At 40.7% G+C, this 22,699-nt stretch overlaps 1 long non-coding RNA gene across 1 annotated transcript in view; it reads right to left on the reverse strand.

Moving 5' to 3' along the window:
• Positions 1-2,813: 2,813 nt before the first annotated feature.
• The window catches only part of LOC138488527 (uncharacterized), a 29,905-nt gene continuing 10,019 nt past the window's right edge, over positions 2,814-22,699 (reverse strand). The window contains exons 2-4 of the long non-coding RNA XR_011274678.1: positions 7,393-7,524; positions 7,197-7,298; positions 2,814-5,077 (exon numbers count right to left, since the gene is read on the reverse strand). This is a non-coding gene — a long non-coding RNA (uncharacterized lncRNA). The remainder of the gene's footprint in view (positions 5,078-7,196; positions 7,299-7,392; positions 7,525-22,699) is intronic.

A 22,699-nucleotide genomic window follows, 5' to 3' on the forward strand; every position in this document is an offset into this window, starting at 1 on the left:
CAAACTCTGTACAGGGTATTAAGAAAAGACGAGAGAGAAAAAGGTGATCACGGTGTTTATTAATGTGCAATGTCGACTAGTCTGTATGTTGTTTGTTGAGTAAAAATATCAAAGAGCGATAGAAGTTGTGAAGTAATTGAAAAAAGTTGAGGAGCAACAGTGATTGAGCATAGCAAAGTGATTGGCGCCAATTAAGAGAATAGATAGGCTATTGAAATTAGATGCTTAAGCAGCGATTACTGGTGCTTTCTTATATTTGTTGTTTTAAAATGTTAAAAATGATGATTTAAGTTTAAAGAATGGAGGTTTTATTTAAGGATCTGGTAAAAATAGGCAGTCAATTGTGATTCACCTTTACACTTTTTAAACAAGGGAGTGAAATCAAGTAAACGTTTAAAGAGAAAAAAAATAAATGATATATGCACAGAGATAAAGCATCTTGACAGATTGGAAAGCTTTGAATGATAAAAATCTGATTAGCTGAACACATAAACCAAGGATGATTAAAATGGACAGTGGGAGATTTTGCAAGCATTTTTTTCTTACTAGGTAAGTGTGCAGTCTAAAGCATTCCTTAAAGCTCGGTTGTGAGCTAAAAAATAAATAGTGGTTTCATTTTCTTTTAACAAATGATGACAGTTTTTACATGGCATGCTCCAAGAGTAAAAAAGAAGATAGAAATATATTAATTTTAAAAGAGTGAGATTTATGTTTCAAAACCAGTGCACCTTTGAAGTAAACCAAGGCTCCTTTTCCAAGCTAAAATAAGGGCTGACACAGAGCCAGGAAGTGATTAATAGAGTAGAAAAACAGAGCTGTTTCTATTCAAAAACATGAGATAGCCCTGTGATTTAAAGAAGCAATGAATCAGTTTTGCATAAAGAAAGAGAAATATGATTTTTGTTTTGTAAAAGTGACAATAAGTTTATAAAACACTGGCAAAATTATAGGAAGCTTAGAGAAATGACAAATGTATGTATGTGTATTAACATTGAAACAGAAAAATAAATACAAATTCATGAAAATATGATCAAAAGGAATGTGGTCAGAGATGATGCATGCATGAGCACACACAGAATAAATTGAGAACAGAGACAGATTTTTTTAAAGAAATGTGTAGCTTTTGATTTTCTTGGAACAAGTAGTGATTATTTGTGCATTTTTCAAATATTCATATTTTGTGTACAAAGGTTGTAAGTGAGCCAGGGCTGACTCAAAACCTTATGGAAATATAGCCTTGAACCAGAACTCATTGAACTGACTTACGTTTTTTAGGGATTTTTGTGATACACACATGTAATGCTTGTGATTTGTGTGTAGGGAAGCTCAGCTGTAGGTCCAAATGACAAACACCACCTGAAGAAATTGACAATTGAATAGGTTTTAAGAACAACATTCTTTCATGGTATTTGTGCGTGTTTTGTTGAAACCAGGTGCTAGAGAGGCACTTGATTACATCATATGACAGGGTGGGATAGTTAAGCCCCTGGTTGTTTAAGTTAAGCAAAGGTGTATATTTAGAAAGATTGTCGTTTTGCCAAGGAAACTATATGTGACTAAACCATATTGTGAGTTTACTGTTTTATACTAGAAATTGTCCCCAATCATTGCACATATGTGAACTAGGGTGGTCCCATTAGGTCACTGTTTAAAGTCACACAAGTAACTTCCCATTTTAAAGGGTTTGTTAGTTATTTTGGAGTTAATGCAATATACTTTCTCTGTTAAGCACACACTAGATCACCCCTGATGTGTTAATTTAATTTTAAGCAGAATAAGCATTTCTTATTATTGATAAATGAAACATTTTGATAAAGCGTGCATGGGCCAATAACACAGATGAGGAAAAGGTAATGGAAAGGAACCATTTAAAAAACAATCAAGACGCATTAATGGAAAATAATTGCGAAAAAAGGAAAGGTGCTTCGCTAAAAAGTTTCAATGCGCTACCAAAAGGAAGAGCAGATGCACACAATTTATTTTCATAGAATTTGAAACAGCGGGCAAGGAAGATATGTCAGCACAAGGAAATGGGAAAGTGATTATAGAAGGAGAGAAGGAGAATGAGAAAGGGACACAAAATGATTAGTGGAGCAAAAGTAAGACAGCGATTACAAATGAAAGCACAAGAGAATGCTATAAGTAACCAGAACAGTGAGAATATTGGTAATTAAGGACAGAGAGAGGCGGAATGGGATAGGCACCACAATAAAATAGAGTCATAAGGATATTACAAATGCAGACTCAGCATATGCACCAAAGTCACAGCAAATTAGACAAGCTTCAAGAGGGGGGACATCATCTCCCCCACTGCACACCATAGAGGCATTAAACAAAATATGCCTAAAATCACACAATTTGTGAAACATGCGCCGAGAATAAAAATGTAATTATGATTGCAAATTACATTAAAAAGTAGATTAATACAATAGTAAATGACACTAGATTGCGCACAGTGAATATCTATGTGGAATAGCAAGAATTAATAAGATAAAACACCTTTTTTCAGCAACAAATAACATTTGAGACAAGGGTGATGCAGGAAGGTGTGGATAAGATATACAGATTTTGAAACAATGAGCAGCAATGGATGGTGCTTGTTTAAATTGATCAGTGAAGTAGATTTGATAAAAAATAAAATGCGATTAAAGGTCAAGAAGGTATGGATTGCCAAGATTGATCTAACAGGATGAGAACATTTTTAGTAGAATTGCACAAAATAACATATTGTAAAGGGGGATCCTCTACTCATCAGCCTTGACATCTGTGGAATCTGACACTGGAGACAGGACAAAGAAGGACGGATGACCAGGTGCAAATTACAGCCATCTTTAATACAGATTCAAGAGACAAACCGGAAGGCACACAGATCTGCTTCAATCAGCTTGCTTTTATATGCTTTTCTCTAATGACATCATGTTTTAATATAAGCCCTCCTTGTCTTCAATTGGTTGGATTATTAGTTCATTTTGGCAAGCACCGGTTGACTGACACATAGAATGATAAGCTCACGCTAGACCCAGATTACACACCCTTTATCGCCTGCCAAGAACCAGACCTTATCTACTTCTGAGGCCCTGCCAAATTCACTTGCCAGCTCATACTGTGAGAAACTTCATGAGCTCATCTGATCTTGTTGCTAAGTAAGCAGCTGTTCTGTCTAATTGGTAGCTTTCCCAGGCAATTATTTGAGTTGCTATCAAACATGTCTACTTTTCAAAAATATACCACCCCAAATGTATTTTACTCTACAGTGAACTGCTGCCAAAGATTTATTCACTCTCAGAGTGATTCAGCTATTTTCACATCTGATCCTTAAGCCATTTTGTATTTTGGCCTCCATTTTAGAATCTATCTTAGTCTGTTCAGCCTTGCTACCAAACAGCGAACCAATATACTTCTGTACATAACTCATTTTCTATCCAGTTTCCAGAATACATTTTTAGATATTCATGATGTGTGTGTAATACCTGAGACACCCTCCACTTCCTGGGCCATTCTGACCCCAAAATATATGTCGCCCAACATGCAATATAAAAAAATAAAAGCTCTAAAATTCTGATTTTTGCAATACTGGACCCATTGATCAACCTATCATGTTATCCGTAGTCGTTTTGAGGGGTGGATGGATCTAGTACCTCCCTAGACACCCTCTGGTCAGTATTCGACCCCTGTTTAATACACAACCACTATGCCCTAGTGTCCACATCCCCCCTATTCAGCGTATCTATGCATCCCGGTCCCAGTCACCCCCCTCAGTGTCATGATCCATCAATCATGGGAAGCATCATAAAAACATTTCTTCAGAATCAACAGTATCTTTAAGCTAAACTATCAACGTTTTGTCCTCTTCATTTGTATGCGTGTACCCTCAAAGAATAATTGTATTTGTTCCTGTCTGGATCCCACCCCATTACCTAATTTAATGTAACATAATTTACACAACAGGTGATTTTCTTTCAGCCACCACGAAAATCGAGACAAATCATTCCTTGAGGGAACCCACCAGCCCATCTTCACTAATTCTGTCCATGTGCAACTTTTACTGTACACTTTTTCCTTCCTCCCACCCCAAGACATTTCCATGTTTCCTGCCCTCTCTTCATACATATTTCATTGTTTGTTTTCCTTTCAATTTTCTTCCATCGACACATCTTCCACCCGATTCATCTTGTTTGAGCTTACTCCGCATCCACGGACCTTCTTGACAATCAGTCAATTTTACTTGTCCTTGGGCTGCTTTGCAGCAAGCTTAGAACCCTTTTTCATAGGCCAGTCCTTTTTTGTTTGCATTGCTCTTTATATCACACAGTACTTAAACTCTTAAGTCTTTTTTGGTTAGAAGTCAGATAGTCAGGGGGCATTCGATTGTTTCTGGGGAACACAAGGATGGGGGAGTCTTGCAAGGATACATTTTGAAAAAGAGGTGACTTTAACTGGGCATCTGGCTGGGTCCCTCAATCTTTTCTCCCTGCTTGCAGGATCGGTTGCCGTCAATCACCTGGTGTGTAGGTATCTCTCGTTCATCTGTAATATAAAACTGAATGAGTCTCTTTTGAAAAATAAGTATGTCCTTATCATCAGTACTGCCTCCTCATACCCAACTCTTAAATACCTATATGTTTATTTTAAACACTCTTGCCTCCTAAACAATTTCTACTGCATTTTCTCTGTTTCTAATATAATAGGATGGCTGCTCCTTTCTCTCTTTTCGCACAATTTGGTGTCACTTTATGCTTTATGCATATGTGCTGATACCGGGACTTGGCTATGATCTGTGGTCATAAAAAATATGTACATCTGCCTTTGTCTGGCATTGCCCTATTTTTCATGGTCCTCTTTGTCCAACAACTACATAATGCACTAAAGGAAACATTTCCTCTGTGGTTGACATTCTCAAAAAAAGAGTAATGCAGTCTCCTTCTTTTATGATAAAATAATAAACGACAAAACAGACAACATAACAAATTCAAACATTTGTTCGAAAAAAAGGATGCGTTTTCTTCAATCGCTCTCCTTCTTTCTTCTTTGTGCATCCATAGCTGAAGAAGATGACGCAAGTATGGGTTCTTGCTCTCTGTAGAAAAACAAAATAGAGGTACAGTCATTTGTTTACGTTTAGCTAAGTGATCAATGATTTCTTCAGGGTAGACATTTGCTCCTTCCTTTCAATCAAAAAATGTTTACGGAGGTCATCTCTTTACACTTTCAGCCCACTCAACTATAGGCTCGCTTTTCTGTCCCAAAAGATACATTGGTGTACATTTAAATTCCTTCGACCTTTCCATACGTGTCCTGTGTTTTAATCTTTTCTGCTATGCTGAAAATGTTCTCTGTACTTTTGAAGTCCTCCTGCTGGTGGTGTAGGACCACGGTCATCTTCTTTCTTTACTATGTTTATTTTGTTGAGATAAAATTAACATATTTCGCCACTCTAACTACACTAATCTTGCCTACCCCAATTATTTAGAACCCAGCACTGTTCCTATTAAATGCATGCCAGTGTTCGGATATATGTGAGAGACTGCCTGCCCTTAGTAGAAAACCACTGTACGTAATACCTTGTGTAAATGTGCTATAGCTGATGTGTTGCCTTAACATTGTACTGTATGGTGTACCTGCTCTTGCCTCGTGCCAATAAAGAAACTTTTTTTTTTTTAAATGCATGCCAGTGTAACATGTAGGCATACATCATTTTGCCTAACCTCACCATTTTATACATTTGCCAAATATACTCATTTAGCATTTATTGGTTAAACTGACAAAAAGAGAGGTGGGGGAACAGGGTATTTATACTGCTCCACCAAACTTGCCACATAACTCAAGTAAACCTTTCTATACTATACAAAGGGTTTGGTGGACAGTGAAGTGACAAAGATGGGACATCACCCTCACTCTGGATCAATTATCCAAAAGAGGGATTATGACGACCCCAGAGTAAGGAGTCAACCAGCCAGGTTACCGCTGCACAATACACATGGAACAAAATTTCAAAAATATATTTTATTTAATTGGTTAAAAATGAATAAAAGTAACCACCTTCAAAAGCCTGTTAATATTCAGCAACACAATACAATACAATGTGTGAAAAGAAGACAAGGGAAAACTCAAGAACAAAATACACAGGGAAAGTGAGAGTAAAGGAACCACCTTAATTCCGGTTCCACATTCAAAATAAGTGATCACTAACGTAGGATCACACAAGAAAAAAAAAATCAAACTGACCTACATCAAACTATACTGTACTAGGTTACACATTGAAACTCACTCTTCATCACACCCAATCAGTTCAACATGTTTCATTCCTCATACATTCACACCAAACACAGTAAAGGGAAATTCATCAGGGTCGTGCACTAAGATAAAAACAACAATTCACATTAAAAAATTGTTTGTGCAATTTTGAAGGCTATAAAAAAGCGGCTAAGAACTGTTTTCTAAATGCAGGGTTTTCCGGTCACCACCGGATCAAACACACGCTGTTGATATACTGTGGGGGTTGGACACTGGAAAAAATGGATGGAAGCAGCCGATTGCTGCTTTAAGCCGTCGACTTGGCTTCTGCTCCAGCGGGAGGTAGATGCAGCGCACATGTGGACAACAGAAAAGGGGAATAATAATCAGAAGGCTGGTAAATAGTCCCTCTATAGTAACAGAATGTTAAATTACAATTCTGTGGAGTGTCAAAAAATGTTTGGCGACTCCAAATCCCCATACCACTTTGATTATCTAATACTGGAACACATGTTGAATCTTGAAAAGAGAAGATTACACTTATTAACGCATAGATGGCAAAGTCGCATTCAACAACCACCACCTGAGATTCCACCCTTCAGGTGGACTCGTGGGGCTGGATCAACCTACCCATCGCTAAAGAAAGTGATCAGAGGCAACCACTTGACTCCCCTACGATTTGGTTCACTAACCAATACTTATAGGGCGTTTGAGTGTTGTACACATCATAATTGAAACAGTCGCCCAGACATCTGTCGGCATAATACACAACCCGCGATCTGAACTGTAACTTGAAGTGCACTACAGAAACGTACCGGAAAGGGCACACACAGGACCATTGCGACAAAGAACGGCATACCCTCTATGAACAGCCTCAAGGTATTCCCACTAGGCGAGAAAGTGCCAGAGTCATTCATCAAACACAGTATTGGGCCTCATCATGAGGATCCCTTGATCCATACCTTCCTTATAGCTTTCAAGCAGGGTCTATGAAGGTTTTTCGCATAGGCAGACAACTTCAGTCTTGAATCTGAAAAAAGGCGCCAATCCAGCTTGAAGTTACGCTGTGGGAATAGTACCAAATGTAATTGAGTCGGAAATAGGGAAGACTCAATACAGCACATTGTTTCAAACTAGATATAGTCAATAACTCAGTACCTGTGCATGCAGCCCAATCTGGCCTGCATCCAGTTAAACCACACAACTCGTGATGTCCACTCCCAAAGCCACGTTTTCATCGGTTATAACTAGCGACAATTGGCCAATCCAAACGTCATCAGGTCGACAAGCCTATTAAAAGAGGAGAAACGTGGATACTAAGATTAAATGTATCAGAAAAATCAGTATCATCACAGACATCATCTGTTACTTCTGGCATAATGCCATATTCCACTCCTGTTGAAATAAGGGTGGTGGACCATGGCCGCTGTCGTGCTCGGCACCCAGGGGTTCAAATAAGAGGTGCCGTTGTTTGCTGTGGCTTAAAAAAATATATATACGCCGGCAATAGGTCCACCAGTGAACTGAATATATGCAATGCTTACCGAAGAGTACGGCCGGTGTAGACGTGGAGCGGGGGTTCGTAATACCTACTCTGGGCATTTATTGGTTACCAGAATTACAAAAAGGTTACTCCACCTTCTATCCAAAGTCTTCTTCACTCTCATTGTTTAGATATGGCCACACTCGTATATACATATATATGCTATCCTGCGCTCACCCTTGTTTGCACTTCTCTTGGGAAAATGCTATCTATTTGAAAGACTGTATCCCTTACTGCTTTTCTTCTGTACTCACCTGGGTCCTCTTACTCCTAATAATGATCAATAGTTTGTTCCACACACTTGCTGTGTGGACTGATACTTACCTCTTCTATCTCTACTTGTCCACTAGCACTTACCTCTGTCATAAAATAATGTTTCTTCCCATTATACTGCTATTCTCTGCTAAGGCCATGTAGACATTCCTCTCGTATTCAAAAAATGACAGTAATTGTCATCTGTAAAATATAGATCAACATCATCATATACAAATAAACAGTTTTTTTGTTACTCACTCTCATATGTTCTTTGGTGTAGTTCTATTAAAGGCTCATATTTATTAGATCAATCTTGGCCACCCACACCCCTTTGGCCCTTCATTAATCACATTGTCTCTTTATCAAAATACACTACACTACTCAATCGTAACCAACACCATCCATTGTGCTCATTGTTTACAAATTGGGATATTTTATCCAGACCTTCCTTTATCACTCTTGTCTCAAAATGTTACTCTTTGTTCCATTCTTTGCACCTTCTATTAACTTATGCTTTTTGCTGCTTTAATAACCATTCATTCATATTTATTTATTTATTTCACCCCCTGAAGTGTCATTAATATTTTAGTTCCACGCTTTTATCCTTATTTATTTATGATTACCCTATATTAATTAGTCTAATTACAACACAACCCTCTCTATTTTTTCATATTTATAATCCCTCACATGCGTGTACTTTTATTTTGTTCCCCTATTTGTTTTAATAGACTCATATCATAAGGGCCTGTGGTTCGCAGGACACTTGGCACTCTCTCCAAGTCTTCCTAAAAATATGCTGGAAGTGATGCACTTTTATCATTTGCTGTGGGATTTCCCCTTCTCTCTATTTTTATCCAGTGTGTGGTGCTCATAAAAACACCACTTCATCATTTTGTTCAGTCTTCTCTAAATATGTCGTCATCAGTGACATCAATCAGCCTAGACCCTTCTTTCAGAACTATCACTGTCCTCCATGGTCTACACTTATTGTCCATTCCTTCAAGCATTGTCATTTCCTTTCATCCTATGGCTGCTTTTAATTCTAGAAGGACAGCCAGTCCCCCTTTTTGTCCATAAATATCCGTGGTCTGAACAAAAATTCATCAGGTATTCTCATCATTCTCAACTAGGCCAGATAGCCATGTTAATAGACGGTTCACCTCATAAATAGAAAAACCTCCAACTCAACTGGAACATCTCGCAGATCCACTTGCCCTGTGATTGGCAGCATAAATTTGCCACATTTAAATAGTGTATTCCAAATGTAGAACACACTGTCCCTGGGTCAATAAATAAAATCATCTTGTTAAGTTCTGACATTAAATCCTTTCCCAAAATATTGATAGGTGCCTTTCGTAAATATAACAAAAATCAGTCATGTCATACTCTTCTATAGAGACTGATAATTCATCAATGAAAAAGGAACTCAATTTGTGGCTTCCAAAGAACCCTCAATCTTCTGATAATTCCTACCATTGGATACTTTTTCTCCCGTGTACATGGATGTGCAGTCACAGTGTATACTGGCAAAGCAAAGGTTTCATCTCCTACTGTCACATTAACCATTGGCTCCTCTAGGGGTCCAATATCACTAATAATTCTGAACACATCTAGTCATCCTGTGCACTATCCTATTGTGGATGCATGCATGGTATACACGCATATAATCAAAGTACTTTTCATCATTGTACTTTTCATCGCCACTTTTTCATCGACCAAAACTCTTTTTTTTAAAAAATATTTTTTGTGGGGTGTTTTTTTGGGGTTGGGGTAAGATTATATAAGTAAGGGGGGTGTCTGGGGGGGATCCCCCCAGAAATAAAAAAAAAATTAAAAAAAAGAGTTTTGGTCGATGAAAAAGTGGCGATGAAAAGTCCCACGATGAAAAGTACTTTGACGATATAACGTAGAACCGCATGCATACCCCTGTTCCCATGAAAGGATTTCCTCCTCCACAGTGGCACCTCCTATCCTGAGTGTCAATACCTATTTTGTGTTTGCATATCGCTAACTCTGCATAGGGCTCATGACAATTGCCCCTGTACTGAATTCATTTGCACTCTCAGCGCTCGTGTCTGATACAATATCTGATCCTGGGCGAGCCCTTCCTTAACTTGTAAGCTATATTCTGGAGGATAAGCTGTCCCCCCTTTTGAGAATTGTCCATTTTATACATATCCTTGTCTCCCGTATATGCACACAATGTGCCCTGTCATTCATATGTCCAATATACAGAAGGAGCCCTTCTGACTAGTCCCCCTTGTTTAAATTCTCCTTGCATATTCCGACTCTTGTTCTGCATATTCTGAAACCCGCTTTGATTATTCCGAAATCCACCCCTTTCTTTATTTCCCATTCCTCTGCCTTGTGGCACAAATCCATTCCCTCCTTGGCCCATCTTGTGCTGATTATTCGCCTGTGATGTAACCACTGCTTGCTATATACCCAATCCTTCTCCACTCGTCAATACTGCCCCTTCTATGGCATATATTGACAACTTTTTCGGAAATAACTTGGCTTCCTCAAGTTTTCTAGCATAATTTTTCTTTTCAATTCTTCTCCTGTAACAGCCAACAATAATGTACTGTAGTCAACTGTATCTCATGCCACAGTTTCACTTCCACTCTCACTTGCTTCTTGAGTGCCTCTGTACCTGCTCAGTCAATCCGTGACATAAAATGTGGTCAAATACTGCCACTGTTCTCACCTCTGCTTGCGCGCTTCAAGCCTCTAGTGCTCCTGAATATAAGCAAGCGGATCCTCATTTATTGTCTTCAAAAAATATAACTTTGTTTTATATCATTTTTTAGCAAAACATAACATCCCTAACTGGTATTCCTAATGCAAAGCCAAAGCATTCAGTATGTAATCGGATTTATTTTATGATAACATTTTATTGGAAATGTAAAGAGATTTAAAAAAATGTGATAATGTTCATTTCATTTTTTTATGATTTACTTGATGTTTTAAACTAATTTATGGTGTTTTATCATGATATTTTAGATAGGTGTTTTAAGTTATCAGATACCTGTTTTGTGAAGCTCATTTTCAAAGTAGGTACTATTAGGTGATGACTGATTGAATCTACATCTGGGTGTTAATTGTTGTTGTTGTTGTCACTGTTATTTATGTTGCGTGTATTTTAATAAATGTTTCTATGTTGTCATTTGTAGATACAAAGCCTTACGGCTATATGTATATTTATAAATAAATACATGTCACTACCTTATCCTTTTCTGACTTTATGCCAGTTTCTTTTGTGAGCAGCAATGTTGAAAACTGTATAATCCTAACATTTAAACTGCTAAATCACTGCACATCAGCTTATGTCCAAGCCCTCCCTTTTCTCAATAACCCTGGCTTGAACTGTTATTTATCTGAGCTCCACACCACCCTGTATTTTCAGTTTGTTCAACACTTTTTAATTTCCCTAAGGCTTAAGGCCTATATCCATTGTAATGCATGATGTGGTGTATCCATTTTGGGGTAAATGGCTGCCTTTTGCTGATCTATATTCTAAATCTGAAATCTGTATTCTCTGTTATTTAAGTTGTGCACAATGTAAGGATTAGTTTAGGTTTGTTTTGCTAAATAAACGTGTGCAGTGTCACCTATTCTTCAACTTGCTGTGTACCTATTGTCTAATGTGCCTGCCTAGAACAAGGGCAGCCTGGCTGCCTCAATGGACAATGCCTCTGACTTTTACAATGTTAGACAGGAGGGCTGGGCACAGTCCCTAAAATACACCTGTCTATTACCAGAGGGAGGGAGGGTCTACGTCTCATCACTACTTTATTTGAGCTGATCATAAAGTAGTACTTTGCGATATTCTTGGAGTCTGTCTGGTTATTTGCGTCTGAGATCGTTTATTGGTAATTCCATCTGGCATTTGGAACTACTTTACACAGGACTCCTCTTAGGCTGAAACTGGCTTTATGGTAGTTAACCTGCATAATCCGGCATTGTATATTCTTCATGGCCTCAACTGCAATTATCTTGTTTTGTCAACAGAGAGCAGCATGCAAATCCCAAAATAGGGGTGTAGAGTCTACTTACAAGAACACATTTCAAGGTGAATGTAGGGTGGTTTGGCACGCTTTACAAAAACTGGATGCTGCTCCTATGTTTTATTTATTCAGGTGTTTTGGGGAGTGCTTTCTGCTGCCTTTTGGCTGTGTCAGGGTGCTTTATCATTAGACAGTAACACAACATGACTTAATGAAACATCACATAATATAACCTGGCATAACAGGATCTAACCAACTAGTATAACAGAAACATGCATCGTGTCCCAAACAAAACGTGGTGAATAAACACATAAAATTGAAAATGAAAATTAAAACAAGATATCCATTTTGGCTACAAGTGTGCAATTGGAAAAGGAGAATTAAAAAGGAAATGGTGCAAGGGAGGAGCAGAGTCAGGTTTAGATGCAGCGAGGGAGGCAGTGGAAGTCCAAACAAGGGTTGGTGTTGGTATGTGTGGAGACGGGTGCAGCCTCCAAAAAGCAGAAGGAAGATGTAAATCAAAACCATATATTCAACTTAACATGTACGTGGATTTGGTGAAAAAACATCTTACAAACATGACATGACGTAGCATAACATACCACTTTATAGCATATTGAAACTAAAAGACCAGAGCATTTTCAAGCAGCAGGGCAGAGCATAGTGAAGATAGCATAGCACAGCTACATAGAAAAACTTCCCATGGCTTAACATAACGAACAATAATGTAACCCAACAGAACAGCACCACAAAGGTAGCATGTCCAAAATAGAAATATAGAATGGGTAATACATGTAAAGTCACAAACATACACTCCCTACTCCAGAATCCCCACTTCTGGATTTGAAGTCTGCTGCTCTGGGGGTAAAATGCTGAAAGGATGGTAAAAGAAAGCTCCTTTGGAGGCCTAGGCACAGAAATCAAAGGCAAGAAGACACCACCCTTCACATATTTCCTTTATTCCATCCTGGAGTAAATTACTCTTTCCTTTCATTAATTGGTGCGATCTCCTGACAACAGGAAGAATTATGAGACCTCTTTTGGGAAGTGAGGCATGTCATATCCTTTGAAATCAATGGTGGCTTCCACAAAATAGAATTTCTTTCTTCTTATTTTTTTTCTTTATTTTCTGCTTTGTACAACATTAACATGCTGCCTAGTGCTTTGAGACACTGCATCATGTTGCAAAACCTAGGAGCGAAAATAAATACATTTGTACATTTTATTTTTAAATGCACGATTCAGAAAACTTAATTAAAGAGGCTTTAGAGCGCAACAGTGTCTGTTACAGGACCTTAGGGCCCTGAGGAGAATCCTGAGGACTAATGCCCTTAAAACGACCTCTCTATATACCATCTATCTGGTTGGCTGTGAGGACCTTTTCAAGGAACAGAATGGAGAGAATGTACTGCAATGGGATATATTGTGTTAGACATCTTTAAATTATGCTTGGCTAATCTCCTTTTAAACTGCGTCAAATCAACAGCACAGTCATTTCAAAGCACCTAGGCTTGTGTGTGGAGTATACTGTGCCCCTGCCAGGGTAATCCAGGTTTTTGGTCTGCTGGAGGAGAACAATTAGCAAGGGGGAAGGTAAGAGGATGGGAAACTGGGAACGAAACGATACAAACGCAGAACGAGCGCTTTGTGATGGCCTGGGTGTTCGTCAGTCCCATTATCGACAATAGGTCCACAAAAGGAAGGAGGCGCATAAGTCCTAAGGAATAGTTTTCTTTTTTTATTTTTTTTATTATTAAACATAGTTTATTATAAACTTTTTGTTATAACACAAGTCCTTGCACGGATCCTTACACAGTCCTTATGCCTAACCCTTGCCTACATAAGTTATCAAACATTTAGGGCATCAATAAAGTTAATCACTGCACAAGTCAGGATAATAGAACTTCCACTCAATATTCGATGCCACCAATCGTCCATGTTCTCATTTAGTGGTACGAACTTCATGACATGTACAGATCTTAAGGAATGGAGTTTAGGGCAGGCAGCTATCAGATGTCTTACTGTGTCAATTTCCTTTCGACAAAATCTACACAAATTGTCGCTTATCTCTACGTCTTTTCTTATAAACAAAACTTCTCTTGTTCTTAGGGCATTCAAATGTAGTCTAAGAAATCGATCACGATGGTGCCTTGATGGAAATTGAAGAAGGTAGCCTGGTAGTTTATTCAGTTTGTTTGCTAAGGAATAGTGGTAGATGTGTTCTATTTCTAAGGTAGATCTCAAGAATTGCAAATGAGTGTGCAATGTAGTATTGGATGCGTGCTTGTATGAGCCCACCACCAGGGGTGTTGCTAGGTCGGGAAAAGATCAGTGGCTAAGCTAATGTCAGGACTGGTGGGACTCGGGGCTAACTAGCATTTTGGTTGTACCACCTGAGCTTCTATCCGGGGCTACAACCAAAAGACCTGGGGCTATATCCCTCTTAGCCCCCCCCCTAGCAATGCCTCTGCCCACCACATTACAACCACAATGTCTGGCACAGAGGGAGAAGGCATCCCCTTCTGGAATAACAGCCATGAAAGGAGCAAACTCTACCCAGAACCTTGGTGCATGGCTCCCATAAGGACACACAAAGCCAGTATGCACAGGCGCCAAGCAATGTATACAACACAGAGGTCATTACAGATAAGACCAGTGAGACAGAAGGAACAGATAGAAAAAAAGTTATGCATTTATAGTAGCACACAAAGCCCCGGGGCATCTAGGTGCTAGTTACAGTACAAGTGCACTAGAACAGTCCACAATGTGTAGGACCGATAACATTTGAAATTGCGGTTAGCAATGTTCATCTGGCAAAGAGTCTTCTGAATAATTTAGGGAGGAGTGCTAGCATCAGACAAAGCCAGTCATTCGATAGGGTGTTGTTTCTATGCAGGACCTTGTATAGAAACAACCATGGTTCATGATCTGGCCTTAGCTGAGATCTTGCTCTGTGGCTTTCGGGAAGCAGCCAGGGACCCCACCATCCTGTCACCCTTCATAAGGGAAGTGTTTAATGCGAGCCAAGGTCGTTAAGGGAACTAAGAACAAAGCGACGCTGATAATGACTCAGCATGTAAAAAACACCCGCATGCCCAGAGAGAGAGAAACAGGAAGTGGGTGGCTACATAACTGCACATGTGTTCCACCCTTTCTTGGTTGCCATAACTAATTTATGAAATAATACCTGCATGCAAAGATTGAATATCTAGAGGTCGCCCAGTTAAGGGAGTTAAAGGTGCATTTGAGACTAATGTACTAGAGTATGTTTCTGATGAGCGAAGTTGGATATAACAGGTGCATAGGTTGTCCTGAGCTGGTTGCCCCTTTCAGGGCCAGCAATGCGTTCCTTCATATATGTACATTTCTTTGACATAATCACTGTGTTACGGCTTGAAACCTAATTGGATTTCACTATTTTGCTCTCTGAAGTAGACCATGCAGCATTATAAAGCAGACGCCATAATAAATAAACGATTAAATAAAGATATAGGAGGCAGTGCAGGAAGGGCCTGTAGGAAGAGGCAGTGTGCCAAACCTTGGGCTTTGTGGTCTGGTCTCGTGGATTGCTGCGAGTGCTGAATATCAAAACGGCCATGTTAAGTCTAGGGTGCTTATTTGCATGCTCCCTAGTAGGTTAACATAATGGTAGATCTGCCCAAGAGTGCTGTGTGCTTGACAATACTCCCTGCGATGCTGGCTATAGCCCAGTACTTTGATAGCTCCTTATATGTGTATTAAGTTCCAGGTCTTGTGTGTTCCTGCATATATTGGCATCGTGAACCTAGTTATTTTCAGGGCTGGGTACCTGCTCACCCTGCCACGCACCCGCACTGCCTATGGCAACCCTTGCACTTGGGTTCTGTAACCCTAAAGTCCCCCCCCCCTTTTCTGCACTTATCAGACACCCCCTGTCTGTTGCCTTACACCTAGCACTTACCACCTGCTGGCTGCACTACCACTGTTACTGTTTTGTTATTCCTTTGCTCAGCACTTTCCACTTATACGCCTACCCCCCTGCACTTTCCCCCTTCCCTCTCCCCTGCACTTGCACATTCTCAATGTCACTGGGCCTAGTAAGATTGGTGTTTTGTTCTCCATTGTTCCCCTCCCTTGCCTCGCTGCGCTCTGAAACACTTGCGTATGAGCGCAATACAAATAAAATATCAATATCAATAGGTGGGAGAGCTAAGTGAGTTGGTGGGGTGACTTTGTTTTTGGATTGGTACTTTGCTGCCAGGTACAATGTTGTCCTATTTTGGGTCAAGACTATATAACATGATCATGACTGGCCATTGGAGGTCCTGGCTGCCGTAGTGCTAATTTACATCTCACAGATCCGTATGCTTGATAAAACCTTCTTATGTCTGAGAGTGATCTCTAGGATTATGGCCTCTTCTGGATCTCTGGGGATGGTCAAGTCCTCTAAGATTTCAGTGCCTGTTCTAGGTGCTGCTGTGGCTTACCGAGCTGTACAGACAAGTGATGTGGGTTGCATCTTGTGCGAGGTGTGAGAAAGTGATATTTCTGCTTATCTGTTAGATCAAGTAGTATATCTAGCTCTCTAGGTTTCGGAGTGAGGACAGTTGTGTGGCGTGAGGGCTTTGGCTAAATGTCATCTGAAGAACATTTGCATGGAGTTATGCGGCCTGTACCTGTGTTGTAGTTTTAGTTATGGACTAGTGTCTTTACTAGTTTTTTCTATTTGACTTTTGGAGTTATAGGGCTTCATTTTGAAGTGACCAGTGTGGAAAATGAAAGTGTAAAATTGCTTTTACACTTTAATTGTCTGCTTCTGATCATGTTGCAGCTGTCCTGAGCAGTGGCGCCCCCAGACATTTTTCATAGGGGTGCCTGATGAGGTCACTTGAGCTGGCACATTCATTGACCTCTTTGAGGGGCAGACGGGTCAATGAGGGTGGGGGGCAGCGTTTTATAAGGGTGGCTGAGACCCCCCTTGCCTCCCCTCTAGTTTAGTTTATTATTTATTTATAATGCGCCTAGTGGTGCCACTGGTCCTGTGGCATAGGAGGGTGGCAAAGCAGAGACAGCATCTCCACTTTGCTTTCCTCCTACGTCTAAGGAGAGCATTTCGTTTTACGCCTGCATGAGATTTTCATGCAGACTTAAAACAAATGGATTCCAATGGAATTTGCCTCACATTAACACCTGCAAATGAGCAGGCAGATTCCATTTGAATCCATTATAAACGTTCCTGCAAATCATATTTGTAGGCCGTGTTTTATTTCTGTCCATGCAGAGCGTAAAGGCTATTTTGCATTGCTTTACTCTTTACTTTTACGCTATACTTTGGGAGTGTTGAAAATTGCATGCAGGTGACCAGCAACACGCAGCATTTACCATTTTTTACAAAATGTCCCCCATAATGTGTAGCACTGCAAACTTGGCTCTTGTCAGAGTGAAGCTAAGCACAGGGGCATATCAGAGGACACCAGGTGAACAGGACTGACGGCAGTTCCTATAAGGGCGACTTGGAGGTTGTACAGAGTTCCTTAAACTCAGAGTTTACTCCACGGCCCTGCTCCATGCTTTCACTCCTGGAGAAGAGGTGAGGCCTGAAAAGAAGCCAACGGTGGAGCTTATTTTCCTGAGGGGCGAAACATTAAAGTAAAGCATAAAAGCATAATGTTTTTACGCTTTCCCTTAACTTCACGCCCCATTTTCATCCACTTGTATGAAAGAGAGATGGGGCGGAACGCAACTGCTTGCCATCCTCTCCGCCATACAAATGCCCCAGCGTTTGCATCGGCCAGTGGTTGAAGTATATGAAAAGAAGTAGTGGAACTATGTTCCCTGCTGGCCTGCCCGCTTCCCACAAACCCCATCGCCATGCCCCCTACCATGCACAATACAAACCCGAAACAAAAGGGTCTGCTGTTTAAGGGAACGTTCAGTGCAGTTCACTGAAGTGCAATTTTCAACTGCTTCCCACACTATTATTTTAAAACAAAACCATTCCAGATCTTTTGTTTTTCAAAATAAATGTATAACAGTAAAACTTAGTACAAAAAAGTAGAGGAGCACTGCACACAACCACTCCCACCCACTTCGACCACTGGCGTTGGCATGCACTTTCATAAAGGGGCAAATGCTTGGGATTCCTATGCCAGCATAAAGCAGGGAGACACCATAGTGATCCATTGTAAATGCTGCCTGCCATGCACAATTGATAGCGATTCATAACATACAACTGTTCACATCAAACCTAATGAAAAAAGGTTTTTTACTCCAGCATGTCAAAATATATTATTTGCACCTTTTAAAGACACAGCGTCTACAACTATTTAGTTACACACAGCCAGTTACTCACATTGAAAGCATTGCGACAAATTCGCCACCAAACCACTTCAAGCAAATTTTGCAAAGTACATGGATCATAATTCACAGCCGGAGACCATGGGGAACATTTTCGGCCTGGCCAACATACTAAACATGCTTAAAAGCCTTGTGTAAGGCTTTTACATATGCTGCTTACATCACGCCCCATTTGCATTCACTTGTATGGCCGAGAGGAGGGGGGCGGAATGCAACTTGTGTTTCCACCACTTCCCTTCCTCTCCGCCATACAAATGCTCCAGCATTTTCGCCGGCATGCATTTTCGTGCCAGAGCAAACGCTTAGTATCCTTATAGGGTCCACCAGCTTTAAGCAGCAGCAAAAAACAGGCAGAGCTAATAGGGAGCCATTTTAAGTGCCACCTGCCATATCCGCATAGCAGGCGGTGTTTACTTCATTTGAACGTTGGAGTGCGACATGTAGGGCAAAAGGCAGCATACACGCTTGTACACTGTCTTCTGCCCTGCACTTATGCACTCCGATGTACAAATGTCCAAAATCCAGCAGCGGGTCCTCGCCTACGTGTTTGTCTAGACGAAACGAGGGTCCCTGCCACCGAACTACATGGCTAAATTAAATGAGCCCCTTTGTCTCTGCTAGTAATATATGCTCTGTGGGATGCTAGTGATTGTACACCATGGAACTGGGACCACTTCCGCCTTCCCTATCCGCTGCATATGGCAAAACTGCGTGCATCTCCAGCTGTACTGAATGTTTATGTAATCGCAAAGGAGGTCCCTAGGTTACAGGAAAAACCAAGGAGATCTCTTTTTTCTAACCAGAAATGATGACCCGTGCTCAGAATATATTACAAATATAATACAGGCAAAAACAGAAACAATACAACTGACCAACAAAGCCAACATTTGGCATACAGGATGAAGCAGTCAGGGTCGGCAGGGACAAGAAATAGGCCCGGTCACCCAAATAAAAGTGGCCGACCCCTCGCCTCAATAAAGTGGCCCACCCCTCGTCTCACGACCCTGGACCTCTGATGACATCACTGGAAGTGACCCCAACCCAAACTGACATCCCGGGAAGTGGTGAAACGTGACCTTTCAACCCTTGACAAAACAGGAAGTGGCATCAAATAGCATTGTTCCCCAATCCAAGCTGACGTCCAAGGCCAAATGATAATGTTATTGTATAGCACTTACGCTTAAGCTCTTTTTTATAGAACAAATATGCATACAATATCACCCAACCTGTGTTGGTACTCATTTATTGACCTAAGAAGGATGAAAGGTTTTTAGAAAGAAAAAAAAAAGAAATTTGAAACATTTTTATTTTTTATTTTTTCCATTTTTATTTCTTCCAAACCGGCCTAGGCATGGCCAGAAACCGGCCCCCAATCCCCAGGGATGATTTCGGGCCAGAAGGCCGAGGGGCCAATCCGACCCTGGAAGCAGTATACAAATAGTGTCAAACATGTACATGGTAGAAAAATAAAAAAACTACTACTTGTGTACAGCTTGCACTGGTGTGTCAAAACGTTTACATTGGATCAGGTGTGGACTGGGAACCAACAGAGGCCCTGGAAATCATTTTCAAACGGGCCCCATATTACACAATTTAAGCAAGCCCAACCCTTTTCCTATGAGAAAATTTACAAATAAAGTAGGTTACCACACAAAAGAGGCCCAGGATGCAGAGGCCTACCGGGAACTCTCCAGAGTTCCCTAAAGGCCAGCACACCCCTGCATCGGGTCATGTGAAACACAGCATTTGTTCTAAATAGAAATAGAACCGCAAAATAAAAAAAGGGAAACAACCTTTAACCCAGGGACTTCTTTTGCAATGCAATGTTCTTTTGTCCCTAGATTGCCACATGCCTAGGAACTTATTTTTACTGTTGTGTTACTGGCATATCATGCTCAGCCAAGCTTATAAATCCTTATAATTTGCAAATAAAAATTATGTTATAATCAAAAATTGAAGATCAATTATTGTCCAGAAATTGCAGTGTCGAGTAACTTTAATGAACCTAATGAGGACAATACTTTATTCCTTGCAGAGTTCACAACTGGATAAATGGTGAGCTATCGGCTATCCATATTGTTGTTATATTCTCATCACCACACTCACAAGGTGCTTTGGGGCAATTATCAGGCGGCACCACTCGTGTGAATTTATTTATTTATTTATCATGGCTAGCAGCAGATTTGAGGTATCTTGCATTCATAACCTTAAAAAAACTCCTCATAAAGAATGCATAGAATTCGATTATGACGTCAGATTGTAATATACATTGTTTTATTAATATTGGCTTGCACTACATTTGAAGGCTCACAGTACTTATATGTATGGGACGCCATGGGTCACTTCGATTGGTGCCCCACTCTGCACTGTCAAATCACAATATGTACCTTAATTCATGTTTTGACCAAGAGAAACTCATTAGTGCATCTACTTTTTCTGTCTTGTCTTTCCAACAACCCTCAATTCTCCGGCATACGATGGTAACAACCTATGGGGTGTGTACATCTCTTATCCTAATTATTGCACTTTCTACTTTCTGATAACAATGTATATGTTTTATTTGAATTATCGGCGTAATGCATATGTTTCTGTTATTGGTACTCCATGGTTTAATTATTACAAACCATTATTGTGCAAATGTTGCTAACTATTGGGTGATAATGCCAGCCTTGAAAATGACGCTTGTTGAAACACGTGTCGGCTGACATCATGGTTCATTAAAGTTACTCTACACTTCAATTTCTGGACAATAATTGATCTTCAATTTTTGATTATGACATAAGTTTTATTTGCAATTTGTAAGGATTTCTAAACTTTGGCCGAGCGCGATAGGCCAGTCACACAACATTAAAACTATATTTTTGTAGGTGCTTTTGGGCGCACCCATTTGACTGAGGCAACGCAGCCACCAGACACTATCTAGTGGTAATAGCGCATACTCCAGGGTCCATATGATATGATATGATATGGCATTTATAACGCACCTATACACACGTGTTTCAAGGCGCGATGAGGCAAGGGAGGGGGAACAGAGGGAAGACAATGATCATACTAGCCAGGTGTCATTCAGATCGCCAAGTGCATGGGAAGGAGGAAAGTGCGGGCGGGGGGGGGGGAACAGCGCAGTACATGGGATAATAGAATAAATAACAATAGGTAAAGTACGGCCAGCAGGTGGCAAGGGTAAGTGCAGACATCAGGTATCAAGTGCTAGTAGTGGGACTGTAGGGGTACAGAAATAGTCCCCAAGTGCGAGGGTTGCAAGGAAGGCAATGCAGTTGTGCGACTGATGGGGGAGGGGACCTGGGCTTGAGATCAGAGGGTAGCCAGGTAACCAGTGCAGTTTCAGTATCAGCCAGGAAGTCAGCAGGGGAGAGGAGGAGAAAAAGCAGAAGCAAAGAGAAAGGTTTTGAGATGCTGCCGGAACCAGAGAGGATTCTCCTCAAGTTTCAGGGAGGCAGGGAGGTTGTTCCAGAGGGAGGCCCCAACCGAAGAAAGAGATCTACCACCAACTCGTTGCTTGGAGAAGCGACTGACCCTGAGGCAGTTGGAGGTGGATGAGCAAAGAGCTCAAGAAGGAAGATATTTAGGAAGAGAGAGTTGAAGGTATGCACAATGGACAATGCAGAGGGTTTTGGGAGCCAGTGCAGAGATTTTAGTCCTGGAGAGATACGATCCCTGGGCTTGCGGCCAAGGACAAGTCTCGCAGTCCTGTTCTGGATGAGTTGCAGAGGGCAGAGAGTAGAAGCAGGCAGATTTAGAAAGAGGCTGTTGCAATAGTCAAGACTAGAGAGAAACAGACCTCTAGAGACAGTGAGCTTCTGGGGGAAGGAGGGGAAAGGAAGAATACCTCTGAGAAGGTGCAGCTGGTAGTGTGACTTCTTAGAGACGTCAGAGATGTGGGGAGAGAAGGAGAGTGTGGAGTCGAAGATGACCCTGAGGTTTTTAGCCTCACAGGTGGGAGCAGGAAGAGGGCCAAGAGAGGCTGGCCAGAGAGTGACAGGAAAGGAGGGAGCGGGTGTGCCGATGAGGAGAATCTCGTACCTATACATTATGCCTAGGAACTTCGTTTTCCTTCGGATTTTCTGAATTTTTATGCAGGCAGAGAGGATAGATTCTGCATGGAAATCCTCCTCGTTTTTTGGCCTGCCAAAAAAACCACAGATTCCATAGGGAATCATGTAAATGCTTTCTGTAATGCATGAACATTGCAGGCAGCATTAATGTCTGGTTTCACAAATGGAAAAAAGTGCATAGAAACTCAGGTCTACATGGTTTTCTGTACAGATTTAGCACCCATTCATGAAATCAATAAAATTGCACA

This window comes from Ambystoma mexicanum, chromosome 9, assembly GCF_040938575.1.
Source record: "Ambystoma mexicanum isolate Mex_15411 chromosome 9, UKY_AmexF1_1, whole genome shotgun sequence".
Taxonomy (NCBI): Eukaryota; Metazoa; Chordata; class Amphibia; order Caudata; family Ambystomatidae; genus Ambystoma; species Ambystoma mexicanum.